We start from the raw sequence: 22,918 nt of genomic DNA, 5'->3' as shown, positions 1-22,918 counted from the left end.
TTATGTCTACTTCACTGACTTTTACTTCACTGACCCAACCCAGCCTTTAAACAAGCACCAAACCTTGCCAACCTTATCACCAGAAGCAAACTTCCTATGGCCCAAAGTACACCAAATGGATCCAGACCATGCTGGCACAAGAAATGTAAAACCTGCCAACACATCTCCACCACCCCCACAATAATTACAGCCCACAACAGAACCATCACCATTCCTGGATCTTATACCTGCACCTCCAGAAATGTTATACAGCTCATCCAGTGCACTAAATGTCCTGGTGGAAAATATGTAGGAGAAATCAAACAACAGCTACATACCAGAGTTAACGCACACTGAAAACCTATCAAAGACAAAAATATACAATTACCTGAGGGTGCCCACTTCTCACAAGACAACCACTCTCTCTCCAGTCTCTCAGTTCTAATCCTCAAAGGGAATTATACAACACCTTTCGTAGACAAACCTACAAACTTCACTTCATAAATCTACCAGATACAAAAAATCATGTATTAAATATAGACATTGGATTTATGGCACATTATAACTTGCCTGCCATCTGTTAACCCCAGGTAACCTGTCTGCATTTTACCAGCTACATTCAACATCCCCTCCTTTCCCCCTCCACCCACCTGTCTCACACCTACGGTCTCCCATGGCCTCTGATCCTCAGTGCTACATGTTTGCATCTTCACAGACTGGCATTTTGCATATTGGCTTCTATTCTACCATGGAGAACACATAACACACCAGCAGACTTTCCCTATGCCTGAAGAAGGGCGTTTGTGCCCGAAAGCTTGCAAAGAACAATTTTTCCACAGTACACAGTGCAAATGGGTCCCTAACTCAGCTTGTTAACTCTTTTCAATCAATAAAATGCAGACAAAATACACACAACTCCTCTATAGTTGTTCAAAACTCCTTGTCATTCTTTATATTCAATAGGACTTCTCTCATCTCTTACAACCTCCCTGTGGTTCTTTGTGGGTAAAATATGTCACAAATTCTTATTTTAATCAACTACAGTATATCTAAAACATACCAGTAAACTAGAACAAAAGTAAACTAAGGAGGGGTTTATTTACAATATAAGTATGTGGGGCCATTTTTTTTCTTTGAGAACAGCAAAAACTGGATTTAGAGGCAGTTGCTTAAAGTATCACTTGAGGTCTATAGCCAAAAATCAAACACATTATCTTTGAAGTCAATCAAGTCTGCAGCTGCTGGAATCTGGAATGGAATGCATCTTTTCATTAGACTGGTGCCAAATTAGAAATGCCTGCTCATCCAAATAAGCCATGAATGCAGTGATTCAGAAATATCTGCTCCTTGTATCTAACTCAGCATGCTAGGGAATGTGACAAGCCTAGTCACCCTCCATTTTTAGCCCTTTTAGCAGAGGCAAAATACAACTTCCAACATCCTTGACCTGAAGCTCAAAACAGTTACCTCACCCTGAGAGCACACTGGAGGCTCTCAAAGGACTGATGCATTCAATCTGAGCCTTTATTTCCAGTTGGCAGTTGCAGAAATATTGCTGGATGCTATGCCAAGTATCAATAGACAGGTAGAATATTCACATTAAAAAGCACACAAATATTATGTAAGGTAAAAGTCTATTTCAGCTAAAAAGCTGGTACCTCCTGGTCTGTCTGCCTCTCTCTGAGCTTCTTCACTCAGAGTCAAATGTTGAACCAGTTTCAGATCTTAAATGACCCTATTTCTTACCTCCTAGATCATATAGGCTACTTGATATAATTAAAAATCACTCAGAGTTTTACTGTTGACTACAATCAGAGTAAGAATTCGTTCACCAACTGTATTCAAGTCATAAATCAATGCTTTTCTATTCCGTTCATTTACATATGGATTTTTTTGTATCCTTCACTAAAATATCTGAGCATCTTCAGCAGTGTGTCAAGCAATGTGATTACACACATATCACTTCCTGTTTTTTCATTCTCTCCAGAAAGAGAGAGAGAGAGAGAGAGAGAGAGAGAGAGGGAGAAAGAAGAGTGTATGAGGAGTGTCCCTCTTTTGCTTTCTTTACTAAAGTACACATGTCCACAGGTTTTTCTGACAGAGAAAGCAAAGTCAAAGAAATGTGCCTTACAGGGTGTTTGGTGGGGGTTTAGTCCCCTAAATTGAAATGGTAGTTTTTAATTGCGATGATTAAAAACCCACCATTTCAGATTACGGGCTTCCATCACTGTTATGATGAGGGGCTAAATCCTTTATTTTTTTTTTTTTACTGTGGAGCCTGCCCACATCTCCCATAGCCAGAGGGCAAGCTTCCAGTGGCTCCAGTGGCCCCTGACCTTTCCTCTGTGGTGGCAGCACTTCTCGGGGCCACCCAGGGGGGCTGCTACCAGGCAGGTGCTGCCACAGATCTGGCTCAGGGAACAGTTAGATTGGTCTAGGTGCTGCGTCTAAGCTGGGGCAGTCACTAGTTGCCTGCCCAGGTGACCCCAGCAGGCACCACCACTGCAGAGGGAAGGACTGGGTCCCCCTGCAGCTCAGAGCTTGCTGGCAGCTCACCCTCCAGGCCACAGGGGAATTAGGCAGGCTCTGTGGAAAAAAAAAAAAAGGATCATGTGTACAAATGCCCATAGCCTCTGTGAGAATTCATTCTTCAGTCCTAGCTCATCCCTAGGGAAGTTCTGCTTCTGGTATAGATGAGTTTATTCTTCTTATGGAAAGTTTCAGTATGCCAAGGGAATATCATTATCAAATAGGTTCTTCACCCTGGAACTTTAGGTGTTCTTGCAGGCATTCTGGGCACCTGTACACATCATAAGCTTTAATCCTCATTAAATTAAATAGTTTTATAAAATTTAAACTTCTTTATTTTAAAGCACTGCATCAGTGTTTGCACACACTGTTTTCAAACTAATTAAACTTTGGAGCGTTACATCAATGTTTGCAAGCCCTTGGTTTTTGAATGAACTAACCCTGGTCCCCAGCTGGTGCCACAGGAGAGATGGTCCAGCACTGCCCCTCCAGCCTGGGGCCCCCCAACCCATGCTCTGCCATGCAGCTGTGGGAGCATGGAGTCAGTGCATGCCACATGAAAAAAAAAATTCAGAAGCAATTCAAAGGGGTGAACTACAAACAGTTGCAGTGCCATCCGGTGGACAAAGAGGTTCATTACACATCTTTGAGTGCCTTTGTGTTTGTACACAATGAATCCATGGACACTAAACTAATTTACAGTGAGCCAAACTAAACTACATCTGAGTAGTTTTATTTTAATATGCCAGAAAGACTCTAAAGAGTCTGGAAAACCTGCAAACAGTCACGCAACTGCAGCACAAGAAAGGGCAAAAAATGTAGCATGTACAAAGGCCCTCTGAGACCAGGTCATGGATTTCTTTGAAAATAAGGGTCAAGACCTTGAAGGTGGAGGACAAGTTTAATGTGCCCACATAAATCTGCACTATTTAGAATGATTTATGTCCAGATAGAACATTTGGGTGCTGTGGCACTCCAGATCAAACATAGGCTTAGCTCCTGCCTTGTTGTAGTCCTCAAATATGCATGGACACTGGAGAAATACCTTTTACAGCGTAGCCCTTTTCTAATGCTACATAAATATCACAGCTATTACAAGTGTAAACAGTACAGGCAACATTTTAATGCAAAGTTTATCCACTGAATAAAGCAGTTGCAAGTCAACAGAAATTATATAATATATAGTAAAGAGTTTCAGCTTCAAAGCAAAACTTGTTTCAAAATGGGACTAATTTTTTTTTTAAGTAACACCCCCCCCAAAAAAAATGTAACAAATTTATCTGAAAAATAACTAATATTTTGTTTCTTTTAGAAATAAAAAGCAAATCCAAAACATTTCATTTTGGATAAAATTTTCTTCAAGTTTTTGTTTTATCCACAGAATATAAAGAAACAAATTCCTTCTATTGCTGTATTGTTAATTATTTTTAAATAATGTTGAGCTGGGCCTTTGCCCATTATTGGGACAGTTCTTTGAAACAAAGATAAATGGCCTTGCTTATTCCCTCACCACCAGTTATTTTGTGTATACAAAAATTCCTGAGCGCCAAATTACAAAACATTAATTCCCATTAAAAGGTTATTTAATCCTTTCAGTTAATTTCAATGGGACTTCTGGAAGTATATGGTTCTACTTGTTTGGGAGTAAGAGAACCAGAATTTGGCTTAAGAAATCAATTTAGTACAGATGTTTAGAAAATTATAATTTTGCAGCTAGGTGCAATTAGTATTGGACAGGCTACATTTCTGCATACAAAACATTGGATATAATAGAACAAGAAATCAGAGACAGGAAATGCCCATGAAGCCATTTTACCCATTTTCTCAATGGGGCAGAAGTGCTCCAGAGAGAAAGAACACAAGCATTTTATCTTGCTCAGTTTCAAATTACCCCATTAAACCCTTCCAACAGTTTACTTCAGGGAGATGATTCCACAGAGCACTAGGTCTTACAATATATTTTTCCTAACTCCTGAATTCTTAAGTTCTTGAATTCTGTTCAGCTCATCCCAACGCATCCACGTCTTCAGTTATAGGTTGTTGGGACACATTCATGTAAATAAGCTCTTTTGGCACTTCAGACAAATAAGTGCTGCTTATCATAAAATATATAACCAAACCTTGCAATTTATTTTCATCTTTTTAGATGCTTGCAGGCAATTCTATTGCATACTTGACTGTGTAACTTGTATTATACAAAAGTAATAGTAAGCTAGGTGTCATTACCAAAAGTCGCATAGTGTTGCTAATGTATTTGCAATGTTATGTACATTTAAATCACATTATCTAGTCTGAAGAGTTTAAATTGTTAGGCTCTGATCATGCAAACATTTACTATTAGATGTAGCACTCACAACTGCAAACAATACATTGAAGCTAGATACAAATATTATACTTGTACCACTGCAAGTCATCAAAAACTGGTCTATAACTGGAACAGAAGTTTGGCATACAAAACCAATCTATACCCATATCAGAACAGAAGTTCAGCACAGTGGGCACTTGTACATGTGACAGGGGTTTTGTCCTTCAGGATCGCATTCTAATACCCCCTAAATTAAAAAGGTGAGTTTTTAATGGAAATGGTGGGTTTTATTTTTCTATCACTGTACACATGTTGTTGTCTTGGTGGCCACAGGCACCAGCTAAAGGCAGAAGCGGCAAGGGGCATGTTCTTTTTTTTTTTTCTTTTTTGTGAAGCCTGCCCACCTCTCCCATGGCTGGGGAGGTGAGCTGCTGGCAGGCCAAGTGGCTCCTGAGCTGTGGGGACCCCTGGTCCTTTCCTCCATGACAATGGCACTCACCGGGGCCAGCTGGGTGGGCTGCTAATGGACTGGGTTCTGCCCCAACTCAGAGGCCCCTGATCCAACTCTTCCCAAAGCCCACTCAGGCTTTCCACCAGCACTGCACTGTGCCTGCCACCAGCACACCCAGCTACCCTCTTGTCGCCTCCCTGGACTACCCCAAGCCAACCCATTCCCAAGCAGTCCCAGGTGTTCTGACAGCCACAGACACCTGCTGAAGGCAGAAACAGTGATGATCCTTTCTTTCAGTGGAGCCTGCCTGCCTCTCCCACACCTGGGGATGAGCTGACAGATCAATGGCTACACCGTTCCAAGTTGCAATGTTGCAAACTAAACTACATCTGGATGTGGTTTAGCTTGTGATGATGCAAACTCATTTAAAACCCCCCAAAATCACATGCATGTAAAGTGTGACACCATTAAGCCATAGGGGGACATTTTCATCACATGTACATAGTAACTTTGTCAGGTATACAAATGCCCGCAGAGACTGGTTTAAAGATGGTGGTACCTGGTCTAAGATTCACCCCTCCCTGAATGTCTGTACCTAGCCTGAATGTCAGATAGCCTGACAGTATTGAGAAGACTGAGCTCTAAGGTAATCATCACTGTAACTGGTTCAATCCTCTGATTTCAAACAAAATGACTGGTTACAAACTGCCTAAATCTATGCTCACAATTCAGATCCAATCCTTGATTGTCATCGTTTTACAAGTATATGCCACTATATGCAATGAAATGACTCCAATAACACTCCTAGAATGGCTCAATATGTGTACAGAGTGGTTACAGTTTTATGAAGCAAGAGATATGTAACTCCCCTTCCACCCCTCACTTCGAGAGCTTTTCCAGGTTTTTTGGGTCTATGATCTGAGCCAATTCCATTCTTGCTTACGTTGCTTTTCTAAATGTATTAAACCTAACTGTAGTTTAATAAGCAAGTACCAAAGACTTTGGGTGTTGGTGCTCATCTCTTGAACAATACAGAAAGATAAAATAAGTAAGGAAGCGGGGAAGGTTTATTTCAAATGGTTCTGTCTTGTGTAAATGCTGAACAAAATGAATACAGAATGAAATTTGTCAACTGCATTTGTCAAACTTTCAGTCTTCATGTCTATGTTCTGACAAAAGGGCAAAAATACTGAGATAGAGGTTGCTTTGAGGAGCCCTGTAGCCTAGGTTTTGCTTACTGAAGATTATTAATAATAAAAAGTTCTAAAAATCCCACCCAACTCTTTCCTAGTGCTTTTTATAAGTAGATCTCAAAGCACTTTTCTTAGGAGGGAAGGATCACTGTTTCCATCCTGCAGGTGGTGGTAATAAAGATCAACATTTCCGATTGATTTTTCACACTGACTCCCAAAAATTTGAAACCTGCTCATCACTTGCCTAAACACTGTTTTGCAAACCAGTGCTAAAGCCAAAGAAATACCGCCCCACCCAAAAATTACAGAAAGATTTATTTTCCAACATCTTGATAGTCCTTGGATGTTACTGAAGACAGTATATGTGCTATATGTTATTAAATAAAGACGGGGGAAAAAGAAGTTCTGAGGAAACCAGAGCAGCTAAGGATTAAGAGCCAAATCCTTGGTCTAAATTCATGCTGTGAGTTCAATGGGCATGCACTGGGAGTTGTACCATGGCTGGAAGGTATTAATTTTCTGTTTCAAGCCACTACTGTAGCTCCAGGAACTCCTGTACACCTGCTCTGTTAGGATGGTAGCCTGAGGTACAAAATACTTACAGAAATACTGCCCTTATAACTCAAATCTTCCCCTGCTGGTGGGAGTGCTGGAAGTCTCCCCAAACATGGAAAAGGAGCAGGGTCTTGGCATCCTTTCTGCACCTTTATGAAGTAGAATCACATCAGATATGACAGGTCAAAACCCTCTGTGGCCACAGAATGGGGAGCAATAGTTTTCCATCAAGGCACACACGAATATTTTATTTATGCCCAGAGAAAAGCTAGGAAGGAAATATACAGTACACAAAGAACCTGAAAGGAAACAGGAGGAGGGGAAAAGTTTGGGGGTGGGGAACAACACACATGCACACCATTCTCTTTAAATTTCACTATTTAAGAGGCATTCTAATCCACTTGTTTAATAACCATAGAAGTAAATGATAGAAAGGCATATTTTACCTTTTCTATTTTTAAGAACAGAAAGCATGGTTTACGTTTATACTATGTAAGGTATTTGTGGAGCTGGGAGGCAATTTGTATTTGTCTAGATTTTTCTACCAAGATCAAAGAAGATTGAAGCAGTAATAGTGCTACCAATGTTCAGTCAGTTTTGCACTTATACATCAAATTATTATAACAAACCTGCAATCTACTATGCATCAAGACAACTTAAGGAAAAGAAGCTACATTCCATACACATACATAACAGCTCTATTAGGCACAAAGATTGGATCCACATGTGACTTCACCAAATGTTTCAAAGGTTACATCACTAATTATGTGATAGTGTCACTTCTGGTAAACCAGAGATGTAACATGAAAAATATTCAGCTTGGTCCTATGTAGATCTTATCTCAGTGTGCAAGGTTCCAAAAAAAACTGAATCAACCCTTTTGATCTTTGCGCTGTATTAGCTGTTAGCTTAAGAATGAGCCTGCTGATCTGAGGAATTTTTGCAAAACTTACTTTAAATCTCCACATGATACAGCCAAGAGGTTGTGCCTTAAAAATGAAATGCTAACTTTCATTTGTATGACATATACCATTTATGTACATCAAAGTTAGCTTATGTTTTTTACATTAGATACAATGCCCCTTCAAGTAGGCCTTGCCTTGCTCATTTCTTCTGACTCTGCATAAATAAATCTAAAATTTAGATTAAGCTGCCATGTAACCAACTGCAAATTAAGATTTTTTCAACTGTTTAAAAATTCAATTGACATTGGAAAGCTCCATGTTACAAAGAGCAACATGATAAGAAAATAGCAGGTACAGTCAACAATAAATCAATTGCACTGCCTTTAAATAATAGGCCCCAGAATTTCATCTAGGTAAATATTTCATCTTAGGCTGTAGTCTTGACCCACTGGCCTGGGAGGCTTCAGTTGCAGCACGCATGAATAGTCTTCCTTAGTGACTTGCCAGCACAGCTGTTTGCTGCACTATATAGTGCTTTCATATAAACAAGACCTGAAGCAGACAGCAATCTGTCATGTGGAACGTGGCTTCTGGGGTGAAAAAGGGACAGGGCAAAGAAGAACAGGATTGTGGGGAAGGGAAACTAAGCTAAGGGGAAGAGAACACAGTTAAATGAGGAAACATTAACACTGCTTTTCATTATGTGCTCTCTCATATTTTTTGTCGGTATGTTGAGAGGGAAGAAATGGGATGCAAAATAAAAAGAAAATTAAAGAGGAAGAGAGACCTCATAGAAGGTGATGGGAGTGAGGAAGAAGACAGTTTCTAAACCTCTAACAGAACAAGTCTTCTGAGCAGTGCTGTGTGTTATACTTATGATATAGATAGCATTTGGTACCAAGTATGTGAGTGCTGACATGAAGATGTACTGGCAGTTCACAGACATATTGAAAAAGCAAGCAGGAGATTTTTGTCTTCTATTGTTTTTCCTCTAAACTTTGAAAAATGCACAATAAATTTATTTTGGCAAAGGTAGGAGTTCTAATTCTTTGCCTCTATAGTTCTGCAACAGTTTAATAAAGCTGGGATGCTGGAAGAAATATCTATCCACTGGGTACATGAAGTCAACAATTTTCACTGTCATAAGCAAAATCTAGGAAGGTTTCATTGTATTTTTATTCAACATATTGCCAGTTACATTTTGGCTTTACTGTCTCCCTCACAATTGCTGAGCTCCTGTTATCAAACACAGAAATCTTCACATCTATAAAGCAGGCAATACTGGCAACTGTTAGAATCAGAATACTGGACTACATGAATCATTAATGTGATCCAGCATGGTTGCCAGAAATAGCTTGAACAGGCAATTTTGAATGAAGGTAAAATGGAGTCCTGGCTTTATTTTGTTTTTAATGCCCAGGGTCTGAAAACAGGGGCCACACTGAAGCCAATGGACATTTTGGCATTGACTTCAAGGGGCTGGACTCCTCGTTCACTGTCCTTATGTCCTTATTGACAAAAAATAGGAGAGATAGTGCATAATGAAAAGCAGAGTGTTAATGTTTCCTTTTTCTAGATGTGAAAATACAGTCAACAGTATTTGGTATTTTATTCTATATATTTCTTTTCTGTCTGAATTCAACAGAAGAGATCAGAAACAGAGATATAGAATTTGGCTGGCAGCATAGAGATTCTGGTAAGAGCAGCAACTGCTGAGGAAACAACCAGGGGTGATTTTTCATGCCTGAGCTCATGTTTGCCATGGACATAAGGGTTGTGCTGTGCTGTCTTCAACAACAGGGGTAATCGCAAGGAAAGGATAATCTCAGGAGAATAGGAGACAATAGGGAGTGAGAAGAAATGAGAAAAAAAATCAGGAAAAAATGATTTATGAAGTTTCCGTCTTCCCTTTTCTTGAAGCTCACATTAATCAGGCAGCTTGTCTCTCATTTAGGATCTTGATGAGGATTGAGGTGAAACCAAATATGTTTAATGATGTCTGAAATGAGGCATGAAATTGAACCATTGTTTGATTCAGTGTTGCTATTGCTTTCATGAGTAAGGCAGTTCTTTAAACCTGGGTGGTATGGGGGCAGTTGCTGGGAGGCTATATAGCCACTCTGAGATATAGCTTCCTTCCACACATCTGGTCTGTCTCTCTCTTTTTAAAGCCTCAGCCGCCCTTTTGTTTATTTATATCATTTGAACCCCTTATGTGCATCATACAAAAATGCATAATATACTACACATGCCAACTCAGAGTATACACCCAAAACCAAAGCAACACTGCAACTCAGGCATTCATAATTAACAGCAAAAGCATCAGAGAAAGAAGAATCCATCCTCAGTTACATACTGTTGAGTATAATGCTTAAGGTGCAATCTGCCAAGAGTAACCTAGACATTTAGAAGCTTAAGTCACTTTATCAAATAAGACTTTGCATGCTTTTGAAATGTTACCATTTGGCTAAAACATTCACATTTGAGAGCCTGAATTTAAACTCCTAAATATATATTTATTCACCTGGATACAAAGCCCAATTTCCAGGACTGTTGATAAGACCAAGCTAGAACAGCTCTGTAGTTTTATTAAAGCTGCATGTTGATCCAATTATTCATTGGAATGTTTATTGTATAGCTATATTGGTTTAGCTGATTACCGGCTATAAGGAAAAACAAGCAGCCAGCAAAAAGAATGGCTCTGCAAACACTTGAGGGTTTTTAAAAGACAATGCCTAGACAGGAAAAGGCCCATTCACACTAGAAAACAAAACAACTATTTCAGTTTAAAAAGGAACAGTCTCTCAAGAGATGTGGGTGAAAAAGTTGTTCAGAGGAACTAGGCTAAGACATAGGAAGCGTATAGGTGATCATTCTAATGACAGAAACTTACGGAGGGGAGATCTCCCAAGGATCAATCTATCTTTCTCATGGATACAGAACGTTTCCTCTGCAAGAAACTAAATGAATGCCTGCACCGCTGGCAGTTTCTAACAGAAGAGCATCATTTCCCCCTCTGGAAATGTAATGTCTGTCCAAGACCATAGCCATCTACCATGGCACCTGAGGAAGTTAGGAATTACTACCAGGGATAGCAGGACTTTAGGTAAGGTAGACATACCATATAGATGATGCTCTAGAGAAGACTGTACTAGATTCTTCATTATGGCACTATAATTTCCTTCTCTCTGCTGGAAATATCAAGGCGAGAAGTATTCCAGCCTCCAAGAGGTAAAGACTTGATGTTTGGCAGCTGAAGGGGAAAACTTAGAATTCAAAAATGGAAAAAAGGTGTAACCAGCTGTGTAACTGTGACAGCTGAGTATCTGCAGGGCTGGCCTGTCCTATACTGCAAAACCTGCAGCTGCAGGGGAGCCCACAGCTAAGGGGCCCCCTGCGTCCGGTCACTGGATTCTTTGGCCGCTCGCCACTTTCCCCCTCCCCCCCAGCTTCTTTGGGGCAGGGGGCCTCAAAACTATTTCTTACAAGGGGCCCCCAAAATTGTGGGCTGGCCCTGAGTACCTGTGAATTGTATGGCCAATGACAGTTGCAGGTATTCCTAATATACATACCACTCATTGAGCCAGTCATTTAGGATAGAAACCTTAAACATTTGAAAAAAAATCACCACAATCCATAAGTAATGCTCACTACATTTCTTTAGTTCAATAATATAATCAGACTGTGGACTGAAATCAATTGAAATTATATTTGACTTGCCCAAAACAGCTACCCACAAAAATATTTTGCAGGCACATACTGGCAATTTGTTTTTATACTTCTGAGTAACTTAAGTTTTTATGCAAGTATCTTAACAGGACCTTAAAACTAATGCAATTTTCAGAAACTTCCTAAAGATCTTGTCTCTTACTATAAAAAAAAAAAATCAAAACTTTTCAAATTTTACATTTTTTGCCCCACAAACTCTGAGTTTGTTATATTCAATGAGTAGGGATCTAACCAAATTGAGGAGGCAGGCGGATAATTTCACAGGAAGATTGTAGGGCTGGCCACCATTTATGACCAGCAGCCCGACTCCTCGCCACTGATTGGTGAAGAGGGCTGTCTGTTGTACTGCCATGCTCCTCGCTGCTAACTGGCGGAGAGGAGTGGGGTTGCATGACAGTGGGGTTGCATGACCATCTTAGCCAATCAATGGTGAGAGGTAGGGGTGGCCACCATCTTGGCTACTCCCCTTTGTGGTGGCAGGGAGCCCCCCACCCCTGCGGGCTACATGGCTAGGGTTATGGGGACTGCTGGGGAGCCAGTATTTTATTTTTAGTAAGTGTTTTTTGCACATTTCATGGACATTGCCTGATTTCACGATTTCCACAAAATAGCAAATTGAGTAGGTCCCCATCCATGACACATGTGACCGTATTACATGAGGCAACTTGGCAAAGGCATATGCAACTCCACTCTGAGCATGACAAAAAGAACAGAGGACTTTATACCACCTTTGCAGTCAAAAGTATCTTACACTGCAATTACAATTCTGTTTACTTCACAGACTTCCTTACACAGCCAGAATGGAAATTTAATGGAAATTCCAGGTCCAGAATTTCAGGTTATTTAAAAAAAATGAAACTGTTGTTTAATCCTCCACAGGCTATATATTCTGGCCCTACAACCTACCTCTATTTTTAGGCGTAATGAACCTTGGCTAGTTTTTGTAATCTTTTTGGGAGTTCTTGTGGCTCACTGTGATGCTTTGGGTATAACCAGAGAGCCTGTTAGCCTCCAGATTGTCAAGAGACAGAAGATGGCACTAATGCCAGTCCCAGAATTTAAATATCATGGACTAGGCCACAAAGAATAATGACTGACTTAAGAACCATGACATTTTAAAAAGATCAAATGAAAACCACAAATAAATTTTGGGCTTTTTGGCTTCTTTATTTTTTAACTTTCCTCTTCAACCAGGACTAAAAGATTTTTTTTTGGTTTGTTCAAAGATACAATCATTGAATCACTGAAAATTAGGGTTAGAAGGGACCTCAAGAGGTCATCATTGGGGCTGGACTCGATGATCCTTCAGGGTCCCTTCCAGCCCAAATGCCTGTGAAATCTATGAAATCTAGTTCAACCACTTAACTGCTTAATTGCTAGAACTGGGCAGCTGAGAAAAAAACAGCAAATATTGTGATACATTAAAAAAAAAATTGAGAGAGCTGGCAATATCTCAGTGGAACATACAGTCTACCTGAGGATCTCTGTCCATGAAACAGTGGGTTCAGTAATATAACATATTAATTCAGTTTGGTCAGGTAAGAGAGTTAGATTCAAAATCATTTCCCACTACCTTCACATGTAAGAAGTTTCAAAGCAGGTCTTCAATTCAGACCACAGTTACTTCTCAATCTGATCTATATTTTTGCTTTCCATTGGCATAACAAAATTGTGACATAGTGGCATCACGGCAGGAAGGAGATTCACAACGCAATGTCAACACATAATACTGCAATACTTTGTAGCTCTTGGCAACACCATTAACTTTTGTCATTTTCTAAGCACCAGGAGGGGTTCTGGTTCTAGCCTATTTCTTCACTTTTCTTTACTCCTCCCAGTGTGCCTAGCAATGCTGATCAATCTGTTCAGTGGCCAGAGGCAGGCAGTGTGGAAGATGCTTTGGTCAATCAGAAGTCTATGAGAGTCCCAAAGAACAAGAAACACGTGGTTTATTATATAAAAATGGCCAATGCAGCATGTTATTGCAACTTTGTAACAAAAACAGCAACACTTATTTATAAAAGAAACATCCATAAGCTTGCTTTCTCAGTATGTTACATACTATATTTATGCAAATAACATGTAAATGTAGTCCAGCTGGCAGCCACTTAAGTAACGCACTTTGCACCTGCTATGTTGTAACAGCAGAAATGTTCCCCTTAGGGATTATACATCCTTCTGTAATTAGAATATACATAACTATTCTATAATATTTAATTTTGTTGCAGTGGAGTGCACAGATATACACGCATATATTTTAATGTAAGCTTGCATGATATTTAATGTACAAATGCAACAATTATCCAGGAACTATACTGGTTAAATCTGCAGAACTCCAGGTCTGCTCTGTGTACATACAAATGAAAGAAAAACAGAGAAACATGACAAGGATTGGCATCTCCCATACAAATAATGTGATGTGTACATTAACAAATGAACAGAACACTCCCATGGGAGTGAAGCACACTGACCAGAAGTTCAATTCCTTGCCAAATATTTTTGGACAATTTCAAATATTTCATTAGTTTGTGTTTTTGTAGAAGGAGCAGAAATGTGCTTGGAAAACAAATGCATCTTTGTTTAATTATTATTGCTAAAGAGTTTGTAGCCTATTTTTAGAAAAAATATTCACTAGGGAAATACATAGGACATTAAAAAATAATTATTCCATGCTCTGTGGCAGCACAGCATACATGCGCCTTTGATTAGATGATGTAAGTGAAGTTAAATGCATCAAAAGACTATATGATGGTTGTAATTAATTCATAACAATGGATCTGTATAGTTACCCAAAGCAATGGAAGCTACAACTGTATGTAATAAACCAATTTCAAAAGTAATTTGCACGCATAGATTATAAAGGCCCTGTAGCTCTTTTAAACATATGTTTCTTTGATTATAAACAGCTGATGTACTACAGTAGATTCAATTTTTCCAGCTAAGCTTCCAAAAAAAGATTACACTCAAAATATAAAATGAACTAAGTCATGTTGTAAACTGAAACTCTATCTCTATGCACAACTTTAACGGACCATTGTCCATCATATTTTATGAAAGCTAAATATATATCAAACCCTTAAAAAGCTTGACAGTAAAAAGTTATCATCAGATTCCATAAACTGAAATCAAGGAGACAAACTTTTAGCAGGTTTTTGCAGATCAGTGTGAAGTGCAAAATAGACACAAAGGAAGCCAGTGGTGGGTCTGACCAACCACTCCCTCCTTTCTAAAGAATTTACCCAACTGCACCAACCTTCTCATAAAGGTAGAACTAAAATAGGCCACCAACATGGAATGAACCCAATAGGCACAACACTCTTCCTTGTCAATCACCGCTCAAAGACAGAGGCTTCCCTTTCGCTCAGAAGTTTCATGAAAAGGTACTTTTAAGCTCCAGAATACATGCAACTTTCATTGAAGCGAAAAGGTGCTGAGCTCCTATCTTCAATAGAATTTAAAATTAGTTTGATCTTAATCCACACATCAAATGCACCTTTTCACACACAAGATTTGTCTCCCTCTAAAGATACTAATCATAAAGGAATGCATGCATGGGGGGGTGGGGAGGAATAGGACTTTACCTTCCCTTGCAACTTTTCATTCTTAAAAATAAATCATTATAACATCAATGGATGCTCATGCTTTTTCACCTGAATGTCAGATATGTCTAGCATAGCTCAGACAGAGATGATCCTGTCTTGAGCAGGGAAATGGGCCTAAATAAACTCTTGGTTCCCTCTCAGACCTACTTTTCTGTAATTCTGTGATCAATTCTCAGTCAAGGAATTATTTTACCAATTTTTACTGAAGACTATATTCCAATAACTCGGTATATGTTTTTAAAGACCTTCCTCCATGAAAGTCCCAGTGAAATTCTGGCAACACCTCACAGAAGGTAGCTTTACTGTCAGAATACAGGCAGCAGACTGGAGTGCTAAATCTCCTAGTTTCCTTTGAAATTGATATGGCTAATTTATACTTTGACAGAATGCTATGTTAACACTTAAGAACCTTAAAGGGCAGATCCTCAGCTGGCATAAGTTGTCAACAGAGTCAGGCAGGAGAGAGCTTTGTTCCCATCCTGAAAAAGCATTCCCATCTTGAATCAAGAGAAAAAGTCAGGATTTCAAAAATGTTTGCAAACAAAGAAAGGGCAGGGACAGGGCCAAACAAAATATTTCACTTGGATAATTTTGAAACCTTACATTTTGATTTTAAGTGTTTTATTTTGTTATCACATGCAAGGCTTGGAACTAGCTTAAATTTCACTACAAAAATTATTTTTATTGGGAAAAAATTTCTATTCATTTTGAAAACATCAAGACAGGTTACTTAAACTATTTCAAATAATTTTTTGAGTAGAGAAATTCCTCAAAATAAACTCTTTTCTTCCAAAAAGTTTTACCTTTGAAAAATAAGTTAAAACAACAAAATCTAATTTTAAAAATGTTGACCCATTCTAATTAACAAAGCTTCAAGCTCTGACAATTTACTCCAACTGAATATCTTCCAATCTATCAGCACAAGCTGATTAATTAGATCAATTCATTCATTATTGACAAATAAATTATTTGGTCAGATTATTCTTGCCTATGAAAACTACTATTTGATTATTTGTAATTTCATATGCAGTCTAAAACCTAAAATTATCATCAATATAAAGAAAAATGTCAAAGTAAATAATTTTGACAGTCTTGCTTTGTTCTGCTACTGTTGAAGCACTTCATTTCAATAAGTGTCGAGAAGATTGCTTTTGATGGCTTTGAAACATTTTGTTTCATTAAGGTCAAATCATTTGTCATCACTATCATTTTTGTGTGTTTAATTTTGATTATAATATTGCAACTTTCTAATGTCATCAGTATAAAATATCACCATTACCTAAACAACACAGGTTAAGGATTCTGAAATAAATTTTTTCTGGATGTTTCATTCCATTTAATATTTTTAAATTTTGGCTTTTTTGTCTAATTCAGAAAAAAAAAAATTTCTGCAGAATGAAAAATTCACTTTCTGATCAGTTCTGGTGTTCAGTTAAGCCAGTGATTCATATCCAGGATGTTGTGGCACCCTGAGATCCTTTTAAGGGTCCTACAGAATGCCACACAATAATATGCCACACTGTTAGGCATGCAAGCACCTGCATACGATTCATATGATTAGCCCCAAGATGTCAAATCCATAGCAACACAAATATTCTGACCTGCTGTGATCTTTGTGATCTTTCTGAGATCTCTGCAAACAGAAGAACTGCTGTATTTTGCACAGTCAAAAAAAATAAAAAAAAGAATGCATGATACGAGCTAGCATTTTCTAAGAGGTATCTTGAGTCTAAAAAGGTGTAGAACCACTAGATTAATCCAAGGATTCATTTATTTGAATAATTAGAGCCTGATTTCTTTTGTGTACTACCCCTGCTCTACATTACTCTGGGAGCTGTTTGGCAGTTCATTCAAATGATGAGAGAACGAGGGAAAATAGATAGATTTTAAAAAATTAGAACATGAGATGGGGAGTCAGGAAACTGAGTTCTAGTCCCAAACTGTCACTGATTTCCATGAGACACATAATGAAGACTTATCAGGCAATCTTCTCTTTGGCCCCAGTTCCCCAGTTATTAAACAGGGACAAAAATACTTACTTCACAAGAATGGTTTAACTAGCTTTAGTGGATGTAAAGCCCTTCATACATTTCAGGAAAAACAGTATTATGTAGTAAGAAATTAAAAAAAAGAAAGAAAAACTGCAAATCAAACGTTTGTAAGCTAAGAAATGCCATAAATGAGGCTGCCTGTGTAACATTAATGTTGCTCCCTTGAGTGTATACATTAGGTACAGTATCTACACAAGACATTTACGGCAGAGCTGACTAACTGGCTCTGCAGTACATGTTTCGGCATATACATGTCCAGAGCTATTAGGATGGAGTAAATTAATAAACTCTAGAGCAGGTTAGTACTTGCTGTAGAGTTTTTTACTCTGCAGCAGTGCATGTGTAGATGCTGATGCGGCTGGCTGGGCCACGAAGGTGCTTCAGTGCCAGAGCTGCATGCCAGCTAGCCCCGCACTGGAGCACCCTCGTGCCCCAGCCAGCCCCTTTGCAGCACACTGAGCTGGACCAGGGCAGCCCTGGACTGGCAGGTTCACCCCTGGGGTCTCCTACCAGCTGGGGCTGCTCTGACCCAGCTCAACATCCTGTGGTCCCTGGCACACATTCAGATGGGTGCACCCAGGACCAAAAAACTCCGGCGCAATATGTGCCAGAGTTTATTGTTTTGCAGTAATTGCACATGTAGATGTGCCCAGTCTTTACTTAAATAATCACTTATTATTCTTTTTTAGAGGGTTCATGCCTCATTAACTGAATGTGATGGCTGGTGGTCATGGAATGAAACAGGGTTGTGTAGCAAATGACATTATATGTAGGATCTCTACATGTCATTTGCTCTACGGCAGTGGTTCCCAACCTTTTTTATACTAGGACCCATTTGTAAACATCAGTGGGTAGTCACTTCTGACCTGCTGCCCCCAGGTCCCAGCCCCATAGTGTGTGGGGCAGGGAGTGGGTGTGTGGGGTGGGTGGGCCCTAAGCAGCCCCTTGTAGGCTGGAACTGTGACAGCCTGCAAGGGAAAAGCCACGGTTTCCCACGTTTTTCTCCTTTAAAGGAGAATCCACTTTTAAAGTTTGATGATCCACTTTTAAAGTTTGTTCACGACCCTTTCATATATCCTTGCAACCCATTTTTGAGCCACAACCCACGGATTGAGAAATGCTGCTGTAAGGTACAGAGTGAATGAGGCAGGGAACTGCAGGGAGAGAAAGGACCGTTTTTTGGATAAGGTTGGTGGGCCACCACCCAGAGGAACTCAGTTCTGCCCTGTCTTTGCCATGTTCTTCCGACGTAAAACTGAGAAAGTCACTTACCAGAAAGATTTTGGTTTATGGTCAGTAACTGTAGGTATCCAGTTTGAGACACGAGGCCTGATATGCAAAAGAACTAAGCATGTAATAATTTTAATGACAGTGAGTAGAATACGCACATGCCCAGCACCTTGCATAATAAAGATGAGCAGGTTGGTAGCTAACAGTTTTAATCCTGGTTCCACTAGAGTTCAAAGCCTACAAAATTCTCTGCCTGTAAAAAGAGGGTGTGATGCTCTTACCTTCTTACAGAACTGAAGTCATTAAGTTGGACTGACAATCAAGGACACAGGAGACACGCATTGAATGAGAATGATCAAAGTATTAGTTATTCTATCTCCTGAATATTAGAATTTGAAATTTTGATGCGAGTCTGTAGGGAATTAGACCCCATCTATTTAATGGCACACGAGTAGCTAACATGAGCAGTTTAGTAATCCTTTACACTCAGCATACTGTGTTTCTCTATTGCAGCATTTAGAACAAAGGCCTGTATTCAAAGATGCTCCCTGTGTCTGAGGAAACTCAGAATAAAACAGCATCAGTCACCATTCACTGTAGAGATGAGCCACACAGATGAGTTCATGGCTGGCATTGGCAGGACTCTTCTATAAACATCCTTGACTTGCTGTTGAATGTCAAGCTAATATCCAAGGGTGACAGAATGGGAGCGTGGCCTGGAATTCATGATTAGTATGTACTGAAGCAAAGAAAGACCACAGCTTTGACCAAAACATATTGTTCTACAAACCACAGGCATAATTATATTTTGCCATGAATTATGACACAGTTTTGCAGCATCTTTTCAAGTGATTGGGCAGAACTTTCACCCAGCAACAGAAATAAACTGATATTTAAACAGATCCTGCTAAATTTGGGCTGTCAAAACATATGGCTTCCTTTTTCCTTGAGATCCTATATTTTTAACTAAGACATCAATGTAATGATCCCTAAGCTGTGAGAAGGCAGAATTGGAGGTAGGACAGATTTTTCTTTAAACCCCCTCCCACTATTATGAAACCACTGAAATAAGAGAAAGGCAAAATGGGTCACAGAACTAGAGAAGGGATACAGAGTTTTTCATTTCTAGATCAATAGCTCAAATACTATACAGTTCAGTAATGAGTACTCCTTACTTCTGATTCTTGACACACTGCTGTACTGATACCTAAACAACCATGGAACCTTCCTTAAAGTGGACCTATCAGGACTTTTTGCTGCTGCTATTAAATTACATAGTGTAGATCTGACAAAGTTCCTCTACTGAAGTGATCACCCACCAATGGATCTCAATTCATCTCGGATCTTGGAGCCTCTTGGAGTTGATACAAGGCTGGGGTGGGAGGCTGAGTGCCTACGTGCACGCACGTGTGCACCCCAGTTCAGTAGGTCAGGCCATGAGGAAGGGAAAGGGCAGGGGCTAGATCGAGGCCCCCATGGTGAGAGACAGTGCTGCAGAGGCAGGAACGGGGTAAGTTGAGTGGGGCCCTGGCCAGGTGGGACTTACCTGCTGGGGAGGTGTGTCCCCAAATAATTTTTTCTCCCTCTGCCTCGATTTGCACCCCCTGCCCTCCCCACAGACTTACCTGCTGGCCAGTAGCAGGGGGGAGGTGGCGGCAACACATGGTAGATCTTGGGTTGCTTTTAAATGCCAAAGGTGATCTCCTACTTAAAAGGGTCGGAGACCACTTCTCTATTGTATAATGTTTTTTGTTAACTTATAAAAAACTATAGCATATAGTGGAAAAAGCCATCCTGAATTCAATTGTCACCTATAAAGGTGGTTTTACATTTCAACTGAGCACCAGTATTTTATACAGGCAGGAGACCGAATCCAAAAGTTGTTGCTGCAAAGTTAAGAAAAAGAATGAGTTTTAGCTACTGTGCTAACTCTGTTCCTCTTAACTGGATGAGTTGCTAACTCATAAACCCTTTTATTTTTCTTTCAACTTACTTCCTTTCAGCAATTGGTCCTAATTTGTATTCCTCCGAAATAATCTATACCTACCCTTACTTCAATGGCTGTCTCATCCCTTGTTTTGTTTTTGTTCATCTTGCTTTGTGCAATTTAGGGACAAAGACCTATAATTCCTTGTATAATTACTCCTACACAGTCTCACAGCATAACTGAATAGCATTATAACTTCAGATCCATGTCCTTATACTGTAAAATACTCAAGGCCAAGAAACTTAACAATCTCTGTGTGTAGAACATAATGCATTCTTATATAAACTATAAATAACAACTTGCTCTTCTAGTTTATCACTATGCTATCAACAATCCCTTTCATAACACCCTCAAACATTTTTTTAATGACTTTATGTTGAGATTTTGTTTAATAACTCAACCCACTCATAAGACTTTCCAGCATATGTTGGACCAGAGAGAACTGGGCTCTGGTGCAGATCTCTGGCTAGTGGAAACGATAATATTCCCCTTGGTCTAGAAGAGCACAGCCTCTGGAGTTAACACTGGTGTACACTTCACAAATCCTGGACCCATCTGCCAGGATTTTCAATCTGATTCTTATAGCAATATATAAGGAATAGACATTTCCTTATATATAGATATAGACAAATAGACATTTCTTACAGAACATACATGCCCGTAGGTTGTCATAAATGGCTGACCTCAAAATGGAGCTCCTGAGCTTTGGAGAGAAAGCCAATTGCTCTTCTTATAGGTAGGGGGATATTTTACTTCAACCCTGCTGATATAAGTATGCTACTGCAGTACAGTTATTCCATCTTGCCAGGATTGATGAGGCATGGAGCTGAATAAAGGCGGCAGGCTTTCCTAATCTCAGTACCATGAATTTTGGTAAACTGATGCTCTTCACAATTTCAGAGTCTGACTATAACTAGTGCCTGACAACACTAGTGACATAAGAGCTTGCTAAGCTCTGAGACTGGCCTTAATACTTAAGCAGTAGGAGGGAGGATATGCCAGAGGTTTTAGGATTCCAACCATCAGTGTAAAGGGTCTGAGGGTCTTGTCTGGGTTATGTATGCATGTTGGTAGTTACAGGAATGACTCTCTCATGCAGCATTTATACAGCATTTCATATCCCTATGTCATTACTATTAGTCACTATACATCAATAAGGTTGCAACAGTCCTTTCTGCTACACTGTTGGCATTTTTTTAAAAGAGCCTCTTTGAAGGTTTTGTTGGTGCAGATTTTTACCATTCCAGTGTAAACAATCCATGCTACTGAGGTATTTTAGCATCTTTGTCTCAGTAATAGGGAGGAGGATGGAGGTAATACAAACAATCTCCCACTCCCCCTGCCAAAGTTGATGTGCTATATTTCTACAGGAAGATGGGTGAGGAAGCTCAATTTTAAGTGTCCTTTTGTCTGAAGGTCAAGTCCCAAAAATTATAAACTAAATGATTTGAATGATGAAAAAAGTAAGTGTAAGCTAGACAATGTAGCCCTTGTGTACTGTTGCCTATTCTTGCTATAGGGAATAGGCAACTTGGTTTCTGTTGCAGATGATCTGTGATGTTCCTTCTATGCTTTATTATGAAGCTGATAAATGACTTGCCAGAAACATGGTGAAAGCTTTTTGAATTCATTGTGCAATGGAAAACAAATTAGAAACTTAACTTGTTGCATGAGGGATCACCCTTCACAGCATGGCCTTTACAATGTGAAACTAATTACTGCAAGAAAGATTTATGATGTTTACAGTCAAGAATTCAGGGTCAGTTTGACCAAATTCATGTAACATTAGACCTCAGGCTTGTCTGACACTAAATAGAATGATGACTTCAACAAATTTAAAGATAAATATGATACATTTTTCTACTGAATCATTTGGCTACATGATGGGGATTAGGGGTTAAATGAATCTAGATTCAGTATTTGTTTTCAGGGTTTTTTTTAAATAAACAAAGCACACAAGACTGGGTCCCCGAAAAATGTGTTTTAACTTTTGCAGTTAAGTTTACATTAATCCAATAGAGAGTTAAACTCTTGAACTGTCCAATTATTTGCATGCAACCACATAAGCTATAACCAACATATGAAGTAGTGAACTAGAAATACTCATGAAAATATAGTCATGAGGTTGGGCTTATTCTCTACCACTAAAAGGGACCTGATAGTATTAGTACAATTACAGTAATTCTCAAATTTGACTTATGAGATCTGTTTATATTTGTGAAAAACCTGGTTTGCTTGTCAGAACAGAAACACTGGATGAAGTGATCTTTTAAAACCAAGTAGTTGTTTTTTCAGTAGTGAAATGTCATCCCACTTTTAAATGCAAGATTGACTGCATGATTTTCTACTCTAGTAAAATACCAACAATGTTTGCCAACCTATTTAATACACATTTGGTAGCC

The 22,918-nt window shown here is 39.3% G+C and overlaps 1 protein-coding gene across 5 annotated transcripts in view; it reads right to left on the bottom strand.

The window, feature by feature from the left end:
- Nucleotides 1-22,918, bottom strand: part of KCNQ1 (potassium voltage-gated channel subfamily Q member 1) — a 613,215-nt gene that overhangs the window by 316,034 nt on the left and 274,263 nt on the right. The window lies entirely within an intron of this gene.

This window comes from Crocodylus siamensis, chromosome 2 (assembly GCF_052110815.1).
Source record: "Crocodylus siamensis isolate JL-2025a chromosome 2, ASM5211081v1, whole genome shotgun sequence".
NCBI lineage: Eukaryota > Metazoa > Chordata > Crocodylia > Crocodylidae > Crocodylus > Crocodylus siamensis.
The sequence above is the reverse complement of the archived record's forward strand: the minus strand, read 5'-3'. Positions and strand labels throughout refer to the sequence as shown.